Source organism: Agelaius phoeniceus, chromosome 2 (assembly GCF_051311805.1).
Source record: "Agelaius phoeniceus isolate bAgePho1 chromosome 2, bAgePho1.hap1, whole genome shotgun sequence".
Classification (NCBI taxonomy): Eukaryota; Metazoa; Chordata; class Aves; order Passeriformes; family Icteridae; genus Agelaius; species Agelaius phoeniceus.
In genome coordinates, this window is record NC_135266.1 from 111,991,405 (window position 1) to 112,011,945 (window position 20,541).

At 37.6% G+C, this 20,541-nt stretch overlaps 1 protein-coding gene and 2 long non-coding RNA genes across 3 annotated transcripts in view; all 3 read left to right on the plus strand.

Moving 5' to 3' along the window:
• Positions 1 to 1,997: 1,997 nt before the first annotated feature.
• LOC143693493 (uncharacterized) lies at positions 1,998 to 16,937 on the plus strand. Its single transcript, XR_013181197.1, has 3 exons — positions 1,998 to 2,096; positions 11,642 to 11,830; positions 16,445 to 16,937. It is a non-coding gene; the product is annotated as an uncharacterized LOC143693493 (long non-coding RNA).
• Positions 7,598 to 10,922, plus strand: LOC143693494 (uncharacterized). Its single transcript, XR_013181198.1, has 3 exons — positions 7,598 to 7,679; positions 9,618 to 9,709; positions 10,666 to 10,922. It is a non-coding gene; the product is annotated as an uncharacterized LOC143693494 (long non-coding RNA).
• Positions 16,938 to 17,593: 656 nt separating the features above from the next.
• LOC143693412 (uncharacterized) overlaps positions 17,594 to 20,541 on the plus strand; it is a 72,464-nt gene continuing 69,516 nt past the window's right edge. The window contains exons 1-3 of the mRNA XM_077174539.1: positions 17,594 to 17,799; positions 18,784 to 18,931; positions 19,519 to 19,618. The gene's annotated coding sequence lies outside the window, so the exon portion shown is untranslated. The remainder of the gene's footprint in view (positions 17,800 to 18,783; positions 18,932 to 19,518; positions 19,619 to 20,541) is intronic.

Here is a 20,541-nt window from a genome sequence, read left to right on the forward strand (position 1 = left end):
TGAAGTGCCTCATTCAGGTTAGATGGGTTTTATTTTAATTGCACAGAATAATCTTAATAATTATGCCTTAATCATCTTTTAATGTCAAAAATGAAGTACAAATAATAACGACTTCATGTATAGCAATGAAGCCTTGTGATATCAGGATGTATATTTTCCTTTTCTTCTACTCTGTTAGGTGAAGGTCAGCACTAACAGACACTAAATTTGAAATTGTGTTCTCAGTCTTGAAAAAAATGCAATTTTTTTTTTTAATTAAAAAAGAGCACTAATTGAACAGCACTGACTGCCTCAGTAGGTACAAGTAAAGAGCAGAAGCGTCTGTCACAATAATTCCCACACAAACAGTAAGGAGCCAGAACTCTTCCTGTAGGTATATATTTTTATGACCATCCTTTGTGAAATGTTTCATGCTCCAATATAATATATCAAGCAAGCACAGTGACTAATAGCTGCACTTTTTTTGGATAGTTTTTGGATTTATTTTGACTCATTTTGAAAGGTGTTATAAAGGTGCTTGATTTTAATGTTTTGGGTTGGAGTTTGCTCATTTGGCTTCTCTTTTTCTAAGAGTTTTCTTTTTTTGTATGCAGCTTCTTTCAGTTGATTTCCAAAAAGATTAACATTTATGTTGGGTGTCTAAAGTGATGATAACATGTCTTCAGTATTAATGCATTGATTGCCATGAAAATTGCAGAAATTGATCATGAGGTCTGTAAATTGGTAGATGTATTAGTGGTACTCATTTCCTTTGGCTTTTAGACTCGTGAAGATGAATAAATTTTTCCACTGAGTTCCAAATAACAATATCTGCCTGCACTCTTGGGAAGTAACAATCTCAACAAGCAACAGTGGTCATGTAGGCAGAGTTCCCCTGGTCTTCCAAGCTGACAGAATTTTCTGCCTGGTATTTGTTTATCCATACACTCATGGCTGAATGAAATATCTTTTGAATTATGCAGTTTTCCTGAGTATCAAAAACGCATAGAGGTTGTCTCATACATTTACAACTAACATGTCTGGTGGTTATTACAAAAAACTCTGTAATCAGCCCTATTAGGCCAAATATTGCCTAAGTATTTTGGTTAATTTTCAGGTATCACTGTGAGAAAAGTGGAATCATTTAAAGAGAGTTTAGATGGGCTGACAAAATAAGCTGTATAAAATAAATAATTGCACAAATTTCTTTAATCTGTTTCCCCTTCCTGCTGCCCCTCCCCTTACAGTTCCTTGAGGTCCATTCCTTCATTTAATTTTTAACCTTACATTTATTTATGGCTTTCTCCACCAGTCTCTCTTCTCCTTTGCATCTCTCAGGTTTCCTCCAAGGAAAGCCTTCCTACGTTTAACCACCATTTTTTCAGGGCACACTCTCAACATATACATCGAGAAACAGAAAAGCCTCATTTACTGTCACTGTCTCTGCAGCCTATATGAGTTCCATTTATGTTTTAAACCCCCTTAGATTCATCTCCACTGAGGTCTGCTTCCTTTTGGGATCCCTGGTACAGCAGAAGAATGTGATTATTCAAGGAACTGCAGTTCAGGCTAACAGTGGAGATAAACACAAAACATTTCTGTTGAAGGCCAAAAAAGTACAGAGTAGAGAAACCCAAAGCAAGGAGTCAGGCTGAGGAGGCAAACACCAAGAACCAGCCCAAAACCCACAAATGGTCTGATTGAGAGGTTTGAGAGTTCCCTGCATGCCTGTGGCTGCATTTCCAGATAGTTCACTAACACACACATTCCATCTGGAATGGGAGCTTGTTTCACGAGAAACCTTTCACGAGGAAAATACTTTTTGTGCTTCCTCATCCATGATGCAGTAAAAAGCAGCTGGTAAATAGAGCTTGACACATAGTCCAAAATAGTTTCCAATGAAACATTTTTAAACTACAAAGGGTTAAAATATCTCATTTCTACACCACTGTCCCAAACAGTGCCACTATCTGTCTTTCTCCTTTATATATTCCTTATTTTTGTTCCTCTTTTTATTTAGGTTTCCAGTCCTATTCAAGGTGGAAAACACTCCTAACTGGGAAGCTGATGTAAAAAGACATTTCACATGACTATATAGGAGAAAAGAGCTGTAGCAGGTAGGAAAAACCAAGTGCAATATAATGCTAAAAAATATCTTTTGTTCAGGATGTCCACACAGTTTGAAACACAATTAAATCAGTTTCATATGGCAATTTTATAGAAAAATCACCTATAACTACCATTATGTTTTACAGTGCTTTTCAGTATTTTTTTTTTACTCTTGTGAGGGGGGATTGCAATCTTCTTCTGATCATAGATAAATATTTCCATTCTACTCTTGTTCACTTTAAATACATTTCACTGTTCAGGCCTTTAACCAGCTCAGTAAAACGTTTCAGATCTGAACTCTATCACTCCATTGACTGAACTTTGCAATTTAAAACTAATGTGCTGTTGCACAGTCTACAGGCACTCCTAATGGACAACTTTAGCATTGTTTAGATGCCAGGTAATTTGTTACAACCTGAATTTCCTCTTCTACTTAATGGCTGAAAGTTAAATGTTTGCCATCAAAACCAGTGGTCTGTTGAACATTGATCCATGTGAGAACAGTGAACCTATGTCTCTGCAAATTTGTAAGTCATCTAAGAGGCAAAGCAAAGCTGACCTCGTAATGTCAAATCCCATTTAGAGCTGGTGAATAGGTTGGAAAGAAGGTACTTGATATCTTTTGAGCAATATTAAAAATACACTGCTGTGCAGAAAGATGAAAGCCTCAGTAAATTAATGTAGGGAGTCTGGCCTTTCCAAATAATTTATAGTTAAATTTTGTCTTTTAGGAGGAATGGGATGCAGTTAATAAATGTTGTGACTTCAGTAAACAGTTTCTGAGCACACAGGTTTCCAGATAAGTGTTAGAAGCTGCAGCTTTGCCCTTCTGTATACACCATTTTATTTTAAATTGACTTTCCTTAAACCTCATTATTAATTGCTTTCTAACTTCACTCAAAAGTGGTCACTCACATCACTTAGATAAAGCATCCATTTGGAGTTGAAATAGATATCTAACTGCATTTTACTAAAGTATGAAGTTTTCATTTAGTCTGTATTTTACTTAAATTCTTCTTATTCACTGGTTACAGGCCACAGGAGCACCAAGGCATAGACTCATGAGGCTGGGGCTGATGCCCCACTCTAGACTAATGTTTCCATTTCCCTGCCAGGTGTCTGTATTGTCCTCACTCAATAAATTCACTCTCCTGGATGTCAGCTATGAAACTTTTGGGGCTTCCAGATTTGCACCTTTAAGATCGGACTCACACAGCTTGCAATTTGCTGCATAATTTACTGGATAGCTAACCACTTCATTTGGCTAAACTAGCAGGCATTGTTGCTGTTTAACATTCATTTTTTGCATAATGGGAATTAAATTTTTAACGACTTTTTTAAAACAGAAAAGCTTAATAACTGAAAACAAAAATGTTTAGGTAGTAAAGCTTTTGCTTACAGGGCTTGCAAAGGCTCTGAGCAAATGCAAGAAAGATCTGCATCCACTCTCTTTCCAGAGTGTCACTGCACTCTTTTAAACACATATATGCTGGCAACACCCAGGGCAGGATTTGAAATGGAAATCAAAAGTTCTTTTGAAGGGCACTAGCAATTTATCAGAATTGTCAGGGACCAGTGAAGAGGGTGGTTGCTGGATATAAAAACAAGATGTGACTCTGATGGTTGTGTGTGCTAATATATTTATGAATTTGGGCAGAAAGATGATCGGACACTTCATCTGTGCCTAATGCAATTTCATGCAGATTCTCACCAGTTGTGACCTCTTTGCATTGCTCCAGAATGTTATGCCTGAAATAGCTTGCCCTCTTCATCCCAGTATTTTTTATTAGGCTTCTGCTGTGGCCAAAACCTACAAAATCTAACTGTGCAGCCTGTGGAGTGCAATGCTTTCTGAGGAATTTAAGTGGAGCCAAAAACCAGGCTCCAATTAGACAGCTTGCTACATTCTCACCATGGAGAGGAGACAGCATGTAAACTACCCATATGCATTAATTATAATCTCCTCCCCTGCTTTCCATTTTTCAGCTTGCCAACTCTCTCTCCCTAAAATGAATTCTCCTGCCCTTCCTTTGTGGCTAAGATTAGGAGGTTTTGCCCCCTGAAATTAAATGGAGATGGGCACAGCCAAAAAAGGCTGGTCTGTGGGGACCCAATCAGGCTGGTGTGCTTGGCTTTTTGTTGGGCTTTTTTGGTTTTTTTGTTTTGTTTTGTTTTTTGTTTTTTGGGGGTTTTTTTTGTTTTGTTTTGTTTTTATTTTCTCCTGAGTCATTGGTGGTTGAGAGTGACAGTGGGGAACAATTAGTGTTTTCATAAAACTTAGACCTAGGGCTGAGGAGAGAGCAGGAAGCAATATATCTGTGGTGAGTAAGCCTCAAGAGCCATAATTTCCCTGTTTGTTTCAGTTCAGATGAGTGCCACCCTGTTGTTTGTTTTATAAACTGTTTAATAAACTGTAATGTTTATTAACAGTAATCCATTAAGATCATCTCCTTTGAGACCTTTCCTGTACAGCCAGTGCTCTGCACTGCAATGAGGAACCCAGTTTTATTTTCCTCTTGTTTTTTGTTTTGCACCAATTCAGAAACTTAAATGATTTTATCTGAACTTTTATACCATGCTGCATAGAGAAAGAGATCTTAAAGCTGTTTAGGCAACCTCTGCCAGCTTCAGACTTGTCATACAGAAAAATAATGAAGTCTAAAATATATGTATGTGAGCCCCATCGTCTGAAATTGTAACAGCTCAATTTCCTTGCTAGGATGTGGGAAAATTAGCTGTGCTGTGTCATGTGGTGGATCAAGGTGGGAGGTAGCACAGGTGGTCATAACAACTGCAAAGGTTTTATTACAGAAGGCTCTGCTCATTTTTAATAAAATTGTCCTTGAAACCCAGCTAGCCAGAAATTAATAGGAAGCTTGCAATGATTTTTTTTTTCCCCCCAGGAAAGCAACTCTGAAATTTCACATAGTGAAAATCACTTATCAGTGCATCTAAACCGAGTTTTATTTTAAAATACAGTTTTTAATTAAAGTTTGCAATTCTGAGCCTGCTGCTAGTACCTGATATCTTGCTAAAAGGTCACAGCATTGGTGGCATTAATGGCATGAGAGCCTGATATAGGAGATTATGAATGCTCAAATTGCCTTTCAGTGCAGGTTTATCATGAGGAGGGGCTGCAGGCATTCCTGGCTGAGGGCAGGTTTAGTGATGGAAGGGAGGTGCTTGTTCTTTGGCATGGCTGTTGTCACAGGAACCAGGCTTTTCCTGGGGTAGGGGTGAGCAGGGAAGGGGCAAATGCTGGTCCATGGTCTCAGCTCCCTCCTTTGAGGAGGGTGTTGCTCCAGCAGCCCCAGCAGAGGCTGGGAATGGTGACTGGGGGGCAATCATGCCCTAACCCCTTGAGATAACAGGGGTTAAACACCCCCTCCCTGCCCAAGCCTTAGGAGTTGTCCTTAGCAAAAGCAGGAGCTGCCTCTTTTGCCTCGCTCTTGAGGTGACAAAAGTGACTTTGACTGTACTCTTGGACAACTTTGAACTGGATTGGTTCCAGTTGTATCTTGAGATGTAAACAGAAGATCCTTGAGCTGCTTTACTGCAGCTGACAGTGATTCAGGGGGATTGTGGAGCTTTGGGCACTTGCCAGAGGAGAGAGGAGATGCAGCTATTCTCAGAGTGGCGTTGCGCAGAGCTAAGGAGAAGCAAATTTGATTTGGAAGCTGTGAAAGAACTTCACCAAGTGAAGTAGATGGTTTTTTTGCTGGGGGAGGCTGGCCTTGGTGTGTTCTGAGCTCCTGAGGGAGCCCAGTGTCCACCTCCTGCCCCTGGAGCACATCTGAAGTAAAGCAGAGCGATGGACTTTGCACAGCAACGTGAGTAACCTTGGTGCTGCCTGAGCCAGCAACCTGGAGCTGCTGCTGTGCAGAGCAGGCAAAGGACAAGACTTGAAAATCCTCCAGTTTGGCTTGAAGGAAGATGCTAAGGAGGCCTTAGAGCCAATGTTCTCCAGCAGTAAGCACCAGACTAAGCCATCTGCAAACAACCCCAAGGATAGATTGGGCACAGCCTTATTACTCTGGTCATAACTCTGCATTACTATTACTTTAAAAATATATTGGTCTAGTGAAAGCTGAAATTAAATGGAACATATTGCCACTGCCCTCAGGGATCTGGCATGGAACCACCACTGAAAGCAGAAATGATCATTTGCAAACAGAACAGAAAGCAGAGCTCTGAGAGTCAGAGGCACTCACTTCAGAACATCTGCCAGATGAGCCATGGCATAAGCTGCAGCATCAGATTATATGTGTTGGGCTGTTGGGTTTTGTTGCTATTTTCTTTTAAAATTGCTGTTTGGACTCGTGTAAAGCCATGAATCCTTGCCAAAGACAGTGCTAAGGGTGAAGATCCAGATGAAGTAATTATGTCTAGTACAGGGTCTCTGAGAAAACATATTTCCAAACTTGTGTTATCAATATGAAAGGGAGTTAGCAATAGCAGATTTTTCTAAGTACAAAGGTGGTCAGAATGATTCAGAAAATAAACAAATAAAAGAGCACCTTTAAAAGGTTGCCAAATCTGAGCCATGGCTTCAGCCGTATTGAGGAAACCACCATGCTAAAAAATGCTACCTGCAATTGCTAAAAGTAGCTATAGAGTGAGATTTTTAAAATAGTCTCTCTGTTTACTTTTCTTCTATAGAGAAAAAACTGCTTGTTATAAACAATTATTCTTATTTTTATGAAGTATCCTTTCTGTAAGAAGATAAACCAAGTAAACTTTCTAATTTGGAGCCTTGGGAACCACAGCATGTTCCAAAGAAGTCGTCTGTGGAAATTGGTGGTGACAAACAGATGCCTTAGGTAGGTCACAGTGATATCAAAAAGGGACTTTTGTCACTGCAGAGAAATTCTTGCTCAGGCAGAAGAGGTTATGTCAGTGTGAGGCAAAATGGGAGGGAAGGAAAGGTCTTTGTGGCCAAGACAGTTTTATATGGGCAATAACCTCCCCTTGATGAGCTGGCTGAGCCTGGGGATGTGATTTATCTGGTGCTAATGAGCTTTGTGCAGCCTCCAAACACCTGAGACAACACAGGGTGTCTCAGAGATTAGCTGACTACAGTTAGGAACTTGCTTTCTTGTGCTGGAGACTTTATTATGCTGACTGCCATTAGGGCTGTGTTTGGTTGAGGAAGGTGGAGGAAGTGGAAAACTGTTATTCTAGGAAGGTCTTTGTGCAAAGGTCTGTGTTAGAGGTTCAAGGCCAAGCAATAGATCTCAGAAACTGAATGAGTTTCTCAACACAGCTTTTGTGTTGCTCAGCAGCCAGGAAAACAACCTAAGGATAATAGCTTCTGAGAAAGGTAAAGACTAAATAACTTTCGGTTTTCTCATTAAAATCTTCTCATTATTTAGAAAGATATTCGCCTAAGACAGCAAAATACTGTTTTGTACTTCAGACTTCCTCTGAACTTGGGCCTCTGAAAAGTTTATACTGCAAAGCAGACAGAAAGAACAAAAAAAATGGAAGGAACTGCTTGCTCCAGCTAACAAAGCAGGAATTAAATCCAGGCTGGATTATTCCCCCACCCTTCATGCAGCCTGATTTGGCCAGTGCCAGGCTGCTCTGTGTTGGTGAGTGACACATAGTCTTTATACTTATGAAAAAAAAGTACAGTCACTGATAAGCCTCTCGATATGCCTTGTCCTTTCAACAACAAAGTTAACCACTGGAGGAGGCTTTGCATGTAAATGAGGTTCTCTTCAGGTTTCAAATCTAATCAAAGTGGAATTCAACTTTCTTCTAAAGGATATGCAAAACTAGTTGGTCAAACATCCTTCAGCCTCTAAGTTTATCACCAGCCTGATGTCAGTCTGGAAATCCCAACTTTCTTAAGAGATGATAAATGTTATCTGCCAATCTCTTCCACTGAATAAACTCTGTTTGATCTGCATTAATCACACTTGGCAGAAGCTGTTCAAGCCTGCTAGCAGCAATCCTGGTGAACAGCTTGGCATCATTGCTTAATAATGAAGTGGAACAGTATGAAAAAAAAATGTGAAGGAGCCTCCTTTTCATTGCCACCCCAAAGTTAATGAAACACACATTAAAATGTATGGTTTGAAATATTCAATAGATCTGAAACTGTCTTCTTCTAATCATATTATTGCTCTCAAGGGCAAAATATATCCCTTTCTTTTTCCCTTTTCTGCTATAATGCTATGTGTCAGAAGTGCACGGGAAAAAGAAATACCAGATACTTCTGTAATTTTTATACTTTTTATCATTTTTATAAATGAATCTTCAATGTCCTGAATTAATCTTCACAAATTTTGCCCAAGAATATTTGAGTCACTATTGCTTTCATTCCAATATGATGAAGCACAGCTCAGAGCTCAACAGTTCCTGCCATTTTCCTTACTAAGGAGAGAGGGCCTGGGACAGGTCTGTGCATCACTTCAGCCCAGCAAACCCTGTTTTGGGGTAGGCTGTCTGGATATTTAAGCAGTGAGTGGAACACAGTCACTTCCCACAAAATTTCCACAGAATTTCCACTAAAATGCTCTGTCTGCTTGCAGGTTCTCATCCAGCAAATGCTTCCAAACCTCTTTTCAGTGACTTTGCTTGGGTGTGTGGCTGCACTGAACTCAGTGGGACTGTTGACATGGGGAAAGCCTGGCACAGAAATAAGGAATTGATAGAAACATCTATTAGAAATAGATGAACAGAGAAATGTGCTCCTGGGGGGTTACACAGCACCTGCCTTGGTTTGGAATAAGTGGGAAGAGGGAGTAATAAAGAAAGTGAGTAGAGAGGGAAGTACAAAAAGTGGAGTCACAGCACTGAAAAATGAGATGTAAGAATGGAAGAGAAAAGAACAGAGGAGGCAAAGTGAAAACAGTGAAAGTATTTAGTTTGCTTGTGGTTAGATGGGGAAAATAAGGTTTTTTAAGAAGGGAAAGATCTTCTCCAGAACCTTCCATACACTTTCTGGGTGTGCAGGGCCTGCTCAGCAATTACTCACAATGTTCTACTGAGGAATCTCTCTTGTAAAAAAGAACATTGGCAAAACTAGTGTGATTGACAAAGGAAAAAACACCAATTAACTTTTCCTCCCTGAAAAAGATCGTACACTTCTCCAGAGACAATAAAAATATTTCCATGTTAGGAGTGTGCAGGGATGTAAGGATAACATGGCTGTTCTTCTTTATAAATGTCCATTCATCTCAGCTTAAGCCTTGAACTTTTGAGACTAAAAGACAACTTAAACACAGGTTTTTTGAAGCATCATCATCATTTTATGATCCTCTGGGCCTTTTCCTAAACTTTTATTTCTGAAGGTCGAAGTTGCTTTAAAATATATTAATAAGTTTTAAAAAAGCATATTCCATCTAATATTCCAACAAATTCAGTGAGTCCATCCTGTTAAAATATAAACTTCTTCCTCTAGCCTATAATATATACTACTACTGAGATTTTTCTAATTAAAAACTGTGGAATTTGAATTTGAACCCTCTGAAACCATGTAACATTGTAGTTAAAGTAACAATGAACCTTCTTCTTTTTCTCAGGAATTTATTGCACTGCACAAAAGTTTATTACAGAAGGGAAAGGCTTACAATGAGTAAAAAATTTAAGAAATTATGGCACAAACATATATTAGGTAAGACATTAGCATGATGTATGATATTTTTTCTGAAGTTTGTATATTCAGACAAAGAAATTAAGAAGGAATTAATTAAGTTATCACATTTTGGAAGATGTGTCTAAATACTTCAGTTTAGTGGTGACTACAGAAGCTACTTTCATTCTTAAAACAAGCAAGTTAATTTCTGAAATTTCACTTTGATGCTTGAACTTTCACATGAGACACTTGGAAGCCTATGAAAATATTTAATTAAATACTAGTGGGCCAAAATATTTCCTATTACTGGTAACATGTGTTTTGTTACTTGCAGACACCTACATTGATGTCTCATGAACTTACAGGGATTTACTACGCATTCATCTCCCTGGAAATACACTTTTGGCTGTGCCCACAAATAACTTACATTTTTAATTCTATTTCATTAAAGAATTGCAGTATCCATATGGCAATATATATGTAATGCATACTATATTAATTCAAATTACTCTCCCCTCCCTAAGAAACTGTCAGTTTAATGAGACATCACAAATAAAGTGCAATCTGAAAAAAAAAAAATCTCTCACCTATAATTGCTCAAAGCATGCATTCTCTCTCCAAGCTTCATTTTCACTGCATGTGTAATGTTTTTAAAGTGGTGTTGGATGTAATGCCTCTTACTCTGAACACTCTTCACTTCCTGGCTCAAGCTTCCTTCTTGATATAAGAGGCAAAAGTTGAAATTGCTTCTAGACATGTAGGGAGAGCACTAGAATACAAATTAAAGTCTTTGCAAGGTTTTGATAAGTCAGGAGTCCACTATCTCAGAAGCAGTTAGGCTAATCAATAATGAGGCAATGTTAATTAGTTCATGTGCTTGTACTGGAGCATCCTTTTACAAACATATGTATAAATATATGTTTATGTATATGTATATATTTATATAAATATATGAGGTGACTAAGGCCACATTCTTTTGTCTCTGTTATTCAAAGGAGCATTTTCTAAAGCCTCTACTGAAAACTGAATCTGACCACACAAAACAGGAAGAATATAATAAAAGGAAAGAATGTATGAACTGTATGAAAGAAGAACTATCAAAAAAGCATGGACCCAGAATTAGGGCCAGTATGGAAACAAAAAATTATGGATAAAATCTTCAAAAGCATCTTATTCCCAGGTTCCAAAATGGTAGATTACACTGAATTGAATTTTACATCCATCCCCTGGAATATCTTCTCTCAGACACATTTTAAACCCAGGAGTCTAAAAGTAACTATTGCCCAAATGCATTTTTGTCAGAAACTTTTGTTTTAAAATGTAGATAGTAAGACAAAGAGTAATTTACAATGGCATGATATATACATATTGGTAACCACAGTGTCTCAAATTCTTTTTTAAAATGTTTTTTTGGGGTTTGTGTAAATGGCAAGGTTTCTGCAATTTCAGTTCCCTTAAAAATACTGTATGGTTGGAAAAGGATAATTTATGAGAAGCAGTGTTGTTTTGGAAACATGCAGCTTTTAGTATCAATTTGAATTTTTCAGATAAAGGGTAAAAATTCTATTGAGTAATATAGAAAACAGAAGACCTTTTCAAAGGTTAATGTAAATATCAGGAAACCATTTAGACCATTCTTTTTTATTATTATTTTGTTTATTAAGATTAAAGGACTTATTGCTCTTCTGAAGTGAAACTTCAGTACCCTGGGGAAGGAGAAAAACCTCTGCTCAGGAATTCAGGTACTGCTTACAAACACGTGCTCTATGGTGTAAAATATCTGAGGATACTGCTACAGAGGATGCTTAAAAACTTGCAAGATGATTGGCAAGTTGGAAATCTTTCCTTGCTTCAACATAGCTTTTATTAGCCATGTATTTATACCCTGAGACAAAATGGTTATTGTTTATGAATCAATTCACTTAGCAAATCCAAATTAAAATGGCAAGTACTCTGCTGTATTTCTTTCAGAACATCTCATCACTGCAGGATAGACAGAACTGTGAAGGACCTGGAGATTAGGAGGTGACCTCAGGATAATGAACAATGAATGCGTGTGCATGCTGGCTAGATGGACTTGATCAAGATGTTACAAACATTGTCAAGGAGGTGTAAAAATGGTGGAAACACACTTCTGAAGATGGCTCATCAGGATTTCTGGTAAGCACATTTTTTGGCTTCGTTTTCTGCTGTAACCTTTGGTGTGGACAACCAAATTGTTCCCCAGATTTTAACTTCATGACTACAGGCAGCTGGAATGCTGAGGTAAATGTATTTATCTTCCCCAAGGGAAGAAACCAGGCATTGCCAATGAGAGCTCAAGGGCTACCAGTCTGAATTTTCCTCCTGTATGGATCTGAGACTCTGGGTAACCTACCAGGTCTCTCTCCTCACCTTTTTTTTTGTTTTTCTCAAGTCTCAAGTTTGCTGTTGGTGTTCTCTTGTGCTTGTTAAAACCCTGTCACTCCTGGTGACCATGGTTGTGTTTTCACTGTAAACTTATCTAGAACTTCTGGTGGAACTTGAAGTGTAAACAACAAATAAATCTGGTCAGAGGGATGGCAGATTCACTTGTCTTCCAGGTAGCTGACAGTGACTCATTTCTTTCCAAATAAATGCCGGCTTTCTTTGAGCAAAACCACATTAGAGTAGATAAAATGGCATGAGAACCTTTAAAAAACCCAAGCACAGCATAAAAATGCGTTGTCACTTAAAAATCCCAATTAAAAACGAAAAAGAAACATAGTACACTTGAAGTATTGTACACCTGCTGCAGATAAAACTAACAAAGCATCACCTGCCTTGTGGAACAGAAAAGAAATCTTGTTTGAACATAAACAAATGAATCTGACAGGATTATTTTTGGCCTGTTTTTAGAGAAACAGAAATGCAGACAGCTGACTACAACAAATTAATTCAGAAACAATGCTTAGAATCATTACTCTTGATAATTAGAAACAATTGCAATTTTTTTTTCAATATTGAGATATAATGACAAGCACCCAGGGGTAATATTTCCTTTTCTTTGACATATGGTAAATTTTTAACTTTTATTTTAACAGTGAGAGCTATACTGTGGAATCTAGAATTTGGAAGAACATGGATTTGAACATTAACAAAAGCAGTTTTAATATTTCTTTTAATACAAGTAGCCAAGATTCTTTTACCTCTTGGTTTAACCTTTACATAAGGTCATGGGTCGTCCTTGCAATTATTTTGTAACTTTATTACTTAGGGGAAAAACAAAACCAAACATCAAAATGTGAATGTGTCAGAGTTCTGATGGTGAATAAAGGGACCTGTCTTGGCAGTGTTATATCTTTGTAAATATGCTTGCCAAAAAGATGTGTTAATACTGCCACATCTGATCTCTCAGTCAACATAGATTCCCTTTAAGAGCCTTGGCTACTATTTCTTCAGGGAGTTGATTTGATTGTTTATAGGCCTAGGAGCTCACAGAGCAGATCTTCCTCTGTTTTTACTCATGAGATTTTCAAACACTCCCCAGTTTTCTGGAGATAAACTAGACAGATATATGTAAGCTAATTTGATTATTTGTTATGACAAGGTTAATTTGATTATTATGACTTTGAGCTTTTGAGATCCAACTCTGTCATCATTTATCTTGCCAGGTGATGGGGTTTTTTCATAAGAATTTCAAAAATAGAACCAGGCCAGGGTTAACTGTATGTTTGACTCCCCACAATGTTTATTCCAAGGTATCTCACTCAGGCACCTGACCACCAGCAATCTCCTTTATCCCTGTGGCCTTCATCCCTTGCTGTGAAGATGAGTTTATGCATTAAACCCCTTGCCATAATCAGCTTAACAACTCTGAATTTAAGTTCCTGTTTGCGGTTGCTGTTGTCTCTCGGGGCTGACGAGTTAATGGCAGCCTTCATAAAAAACACCAGTGTTTTTCCTGTAAGGAAATAATAACTGCAAGGAAAAAAAAAACAGTGAAGCTAAGAACAAGATGATTAAACAAGCATCTTTAAACAAGGCATGATACATAGCAGGTAAATAGCTGTGAAACAATTGAGACCTTGTTTCCTGCTTTGTCCTCAGATACATGTCCTGCTGTGAGCTCATGGCTAATTGTTTGAAATATTTCCCTCTAGCCTCTTCTTTTTAATTTTTTTTTAATTCCTTCTACATTCATGACCAGTAACAGCTACTGCTTCACACTGGTACAAGCAGTCAAGTCTGAACAAGTAGCAGACTGATCCATTCCTTGTAGTCCCTTATCCTTAAAGTTCTTATAGCAAGGGACACAGAGAAGTTTCATCTTTCACTGAATAAGAAAAGAGAACCAAGTTTTCCATGATGTAATTGCACCTGAGCTCTTTAATAGAGACAATGAAAGGAGCATGCATTTGTTATTGACTGGGGGAGGAAAGCTAAATGCTCTGCCATCTGGGGATTTTATTGAGCAGCACTTTGAAATATTCTAAAATGAAAGTGAGCAGCCTGATCCATATGTTGGCAAAGGAGAGAATGATTTGAATTAAATTTGCTATTCTGGGTTCTAAGAGAGTATTGGTCATCATAACCTTGGAGGTAAAAGAGGTGTAATTGCTTTCCTGCAATTATAGGTGGAGTTCATACAGAAATAGTTCCTAAAAAGACAAAGTCAACCAACAGCCAACTATTGCAAGCCAAATTATCTGCCCATAGAAACAGTAACAACCCCATTGACACTAGAGGAGTTTTATCCATTTACAATAGCAAAGATCTGCCTTCTTACTGAGGTTTGTTGTTGTACACAGTCTGGCCCGGGGTCATTCTGTAATTACTATAGAAAATAGTGTACTCACTTGATAACTTCTTCGAGCAGAAAAGCAATTAGCCTGCCAAGTGACTTGATGTTCCTAAGAAGGTGCTGGAGTTTTGGAGGCTGCAGGTTTTTAGCAGAAATAAGTGGAAGAGGGAAAAAGTCTGGCTGGCAGAGTACAAAGGAGAGGTCTGGCTAGGGAGATAGAGATGGCCACTTTAGGAATTACAGCTCCCAACAAAAACTCAAAGCTTTGATGCAGCACCAAACTCAGAAAAACACTTTGCTGCCAGCTAATGGTACAGGGGCCTTGCAGTAGTGGGAAAAACAACTGGAGATTCTGCCTGAACAATTTCCCCAGGCTGTTCTAGGCTGGCGAGCAGCAGCCACATTCTGCAAGATCAGTTGTCACATCTTTCTATCTAAAATATTATTGGTGCAAAAATGAAAGAGATCCTTCTGTTATTAGCATTATTATCTTATTCATATCATTTCTAATGTGTAAAATGCTGCTTGACCAATGCTTCAGCCAAATCCAAGCTTACTGGATTAGGATGGTGCTGGTGAAATCTCAGTTTACTGGGAACAAAGGCAGAGATGGAAATGTCAGTGGATATCTCAGATTGTTGCAGTATTGTTATCACAATAGCACAAAGTATTATTTTGTTATGGAAATCAAGACAATTTCTCTCAAACAGAAAATAGATGCAACACATGATGGACTGTGCAACGTCTGAAAAAACTACTCAGGCAATTGGGAATTGAAGAATAAATTAAAGTGCAGCAACCCTAAAGAATAATAACCATTTTTTGACTCTATTAGAGGGGAAAATGATTTTGCAAAGTGTGATTTACCTGGCTCCATAGAGCAGGCTGTATTGCAAGCCTCTGTTGCATTTTCTTTTCTCGTTATAACTCTCAAAAAACAATTTTGAATCAATATGATGTGGAATATTGGAATGTCAGTATCTATTGAAAATGAACTGGTTTATGCTGATCTGATCTAATTAAAATCAATGCAGATATCTTTAGAAAAATATTTTCTTTCGGTGATGAAGCCATATAGGGTTATTTGGTAAATAAATGCTCCCAATTGTCTGCTTTTTTAGATAAAATGTTTATGTGATTGAATCTCTGTTTATCAATAGCTAAAGGTCTTTTTTTGTTCCATGCAAACTAGATTAAAAAAGAAAATACTCATAATTCACAGTAAAATTTATTTTAAGAGATGTACATACATAAATGCGTAAAATAGTTTTTCCAGACCTGCACATTACTGACATTAGTTGGAAGAGATAGAATGCTAAGTCCATGTATATCTAAAAGCTTTGTGTTTCTAGATGCAGGAGAAATAGTAAGATTGTATTTCCCCATCTACTTTCAAAAAATGAAAACAAAACACCTGCCACTTATTAATACAAACTCTTTTTAAAATCCCAGTCAAGTTCCTAGAAGGCTCCTACCACCCTGATTTGAGTTTTGTAAAAGTCACTGTAAATACAAAAGAAAGCAAATCTGTGCAATGCAATGCCTCTGAGGAGACAAGGAAAGCAGTCTAGATCTAAGAAAAAGGAGGGTTAATGTTTTCTTCAGACTAGAATGCACATTATCTAAGTTCATAAATTCTTCTTGAAATCTTCACTTTTTAGGTAGAAAGAAAGGGAGGGGGAAAGAAAGAAAGGGGAAACAGTCTCAAGTTGATATTTTTTTAAGGGAAACTTTTAAAATTAGTTTTCACTTTCATTTTAAAAGGAGAAATATACTTTCTGTGTTCAAGAAAGTAAAATTTGGTTAAATTTAAGTGGCCATCAAGCAGTTTCAAGACAGAATTCACTTCATGTATCAACTCATCTCAGAGGGTGTATGACATCAGGAGCTCTCACTACTCCTCAGAGACTGCAGCTGGTGGGAGGCTTCCTGAGAGAACAAGAGAAACAGGAGCTCAGGAAATGTAGAATGTCTTATAAGCACCAATAATTTTATCCTTTCCTATTTTCTAGCCTTTGTTGGGACAAAATCCTGCAGATTCGTGTGCAGGGATCCTACAGATCTCACCTAAAAGAGTGAAATCTCCACGGTAAGGAGAAACACAGGTAAAGTTTTATAACAGATGCATATTTTTGAGCATGTATCACTTTTCAGGGATATAAGATGTAAGAACAGATGTAAGGAACTAGTTAAGTTCAAGTGTAAGCCTGTCATTGCTGCAAGCTGGGAGTAAGAGTTGTAGCCAGCAGAGTTCAGTCTGCAAGTATTTGACATCCATATGCAATGTCAAATAATTTTCTAGGGCCAGATAATCATGAATAAAAGTTCATAGATTAATTCCACAGTTTTCTCTGCTACAATTTTTAATGAGTTCTCTCACTTAGAGATTTACATAAGGCAGCCTGTTAAAAATTAAATTGAGATGCTTCCACCATAAATCTGAACATGCTGTAACATCAAACTCTACTTGGGCAAAGTAAACTTTAAGAGGTTTTTTTTTTTTTTAACAACATTTAGCTTTTTGCATTGGTTTTGGAATGAAATTTAATGAAAGTTTTTGATCTTGTAAAGGTTCTTTAGATACCTTGAAGAAAACTTTGCTTTCGGTCTACACTCTGCTGCAATGACTGTAATTGTATTTGTCCCTCAGCCCCTTCACTCCAGTATAAAACATTTAGTGGTGAGGCTGGTACAAGGCAGGCTGTGTACATTCACAGGTAAAAACAGTCTAAATGCAATTAAGTCAGCTAATTGTGAGAGCACAACTTGGAGTAATGCTTGTCCTGTCACTATAGAAAACTGTACCCAAGGGGAAAATGTCTTGGGATTATCAGAGGTGACTCCTGATACAAGGAGTCTTGCCTACTTTCTTTATTTCCACCCATGGAAGTTTCACCAACCCACCCTCTTGTAAATCACTGGGCTTGCTTTGATGCATCCCCTCTTTGGATTGCATTTACAGCAGCTTTTCTTCTCTCATTCCACATGCACTCCCAAATTACCCATCCTGACAGCTGTTTGCAGTGAGCCAGCATCACAGTTTTAATGAGCTGGTTTGTGAAATTTACTTTTTTTTTTTTCCTCTCAAGACATATCAGGCATTGCAGACCTCTAATTAGTGGTACTTATAGTTGAAGTTCAATAGTCAAGTCTTTTGAGGCATTAAGAGATTATATTCTTTAATAGCTCTGAAATTAATGAAAACCATCCTTTTTGCTTCTAATTTCTCAGCTTTATTGATATCAGGATATAATTTTGTGTCATGGAATGTGTGCATTATGTCTTCAAGAGGCTGTACTGGTGCATTGGCATGTCTGCAGAAGAGGGAAAAAGCTCTTGTCTATCAAAGAACAATGAAACCCAAAAAGTTGAGTGAATCAAAATGAATGTATGTGTGTGTGTGTGTTTGTTTCTGTCAGGGAGAACTTCTACTTTTTTATCCTTGGCTATGATCTTGCAATAGATCAAGTTGTCCCTTCTCTTTCATTTGACTGACAGCAGAGCCAACACTTGCTGAAACTTCTTTTTCATTCCTCACGTTTCCTTTCACCTTTTTTTTTTTAACTTCATTTTTCTCTCTTCCTCTCCAGAGATCCATCACAGCAGCATGCAGCTCCCAAGTGTAATCTTTGATTTGTTTGGCAGTGTATGTCTAAATCAAAGAGAAGGGGCAGAAAAGTATCCTGACTGATGTGCAACCTTATAATGATTTTCTTCCATAATCCCTCACAGAGTGTCATTCAAGGAAAAGCTAAATAATTACTTTAAAACAAGACCTCAGATTTCTGCATGTCAAAAGCTCATTCCGTACCTCGGTTGCAAGAAATAGTCTATCTTGTCAAACAGTCAGTCAATTAAAGAAAAAACAAACAACCAAACAACAACTCAAAATCCATAACAAAAAGGAGCCAAAAACTTGTAATATTCCTTAACAAATCAGTGATCCCAGCTAGTCAGAGGAGTCATAAAAATTGATGCCAGACACCCCAAATATTCCTTTCTGTGATTAATGTGTTAGAGCAAAAGTCAATGAAGACTGCCTTGAGTTACTTTCCCACCAAATTAAGAGTATTGAGTTGTCAATACACCTCAGGCTTTACAGATCTTATCAGATCTAGCTAAAATCTCCAGTGTAAGAGCATATTTTTTCCTACTGTATTGTTCAATTGAAGAGCGATTTCAAGGGTTTGTTGTCAGCATCAAAAACATTCAGCAAATTTTAGGCTCTTTTTCTTCAACGGAGTTGCTTATGTTTTGTAATTATGGAGTATATTTATTTATCTGTAAGGTTGGCAATTCTGCTTTCAACATGTCTCTTTACTAGATATATCACTTTATTACCCTATTGCAGCATATTTTGTCATATATAAAGAAGAACCCCTCACCCCCTGAGTTTTAAGCCAGTGGAAAGGAAACATCCCAGTGCATCTGCATGACCTACACTCCTGTGATAAACTTGTGGCAGAAGAAAAGGTGTCAATGGGTGCATTTCTTCAAAGGTGAATTCATTTTTTTTCTTTCTCTTGAGTTCTTCACAAATTTTTTAATGTACTTTTGGCTTTGGCCATGTACCCTGCTGGCCAGCCTCAAGTGACATATGAGAGCATTTATTAGCTGAGCCATAAATCCCCAAATGGCCATTTCAGTCTGGACACCCCCTTGGCACCCAAACTTTTATCTTCTAAGCTGTTTGAGTTCTGTGAATACCCAGCAGCACAGCCATCACACCTGAGCTAATGGCAGCAATTTCATGCCCAAGGACCATTTTCTATGCTTTGAGAAGTTTGTTCTGCTGGGCAAATGCAGAATATCACCTTTGCAATTACAGCAGTGACTTCAAAACTGTAACCAGAGGAAATTATATCAGTCCCTAATTTTTGAACAACTTAAAACATCTCCCATCTAAGAAATGAAAGACTTCCTTTCTTAAATATCACCTTATATTGCTTTCCTACCAGATAATCATCCTCATTAATAATTAGAATCACAGTTGTCTTCAATTCCCCTTTATTGTCTGCTTGGCCCTCTGAATCTTGGATATTTTTGTAGTATGGTGGCCATGAAGTGTTTCTTTTCCTCATATTAGTGAACATCTGTCTGCGTAGAGCATCACCTAGGAAGGGCAAAGCTATGAACTTAAACTGCTTGTGACCAAGGAAGATCAAGAATTGTACTTCTAATCTCAGGTAATTTTATCTTGTAGGGCAGCAATAACAAGTTGCATTGTTATCCTATTGTCCTGAAACCCAGTCATCCTCCTCAAAAATTCACCTTGTGTGTATTCCACATGCAGGAATGCATTTCCTGTATAGATTGTACAGACTATAGCCCTGGATCAACATTTCAAATGCACATTTCTTTTGGGAACACTTGTGCTGTTTGGGGTGTTGTGAATCTCCCTGTTAGTTGGAAGTGTCATTGTCTTTGCTCACTTAGGAGAGAATTTTGGCCCTATGCTGAATTTATGGCCACAGAATCTGGCACTAGATTGCTCTGGCCTTTTATTGTAAATGCAATCAGAAACCCAGATTGCTGAGCTATGGACATGGGCATCATCTCTGCCAGACTTGATTGTGTATTAAATAATTATGCAAGCATGAGAAAATAGCCATAGAGACAATGGTGAAAAACCTCAAAGTACCAAAGGAATGAAAGTTAATTTCCTTCTCTTTTCTATTAGAATATTCAGAAATATTCTGGAGTACTTTATGGAATCATTAAATACATGCTTATTTTATGTCCCTATACCATTTAAAATTATACAATAACATAATTATCAATTATTATTAATTTTTTTCATGCTGTGTATATATGAGCTAGACTTTGTTGTTTTTAGTGATTCAGCTTGTGTGTAAAACTATACAAGACTGAATAAAAATACAATTCAGCTTGTTGTAATGCTTTTTGTATTCAAATGATCCCAAAGTAGTATATAGAATATGTTTTTGTTAGGTATCATTAAAGACCTTCCATTAACTAGGAAAAGCTGTTTGATGGCTTCAAAGATAACTGAGATGAAGTTTCTTAACATAAGACTAAAAATAAAAAGCACTCTCAAACAAATTTATCCTACAGAGAAAAAGCTGGGGGGAGAACTGACTTTTGTCCT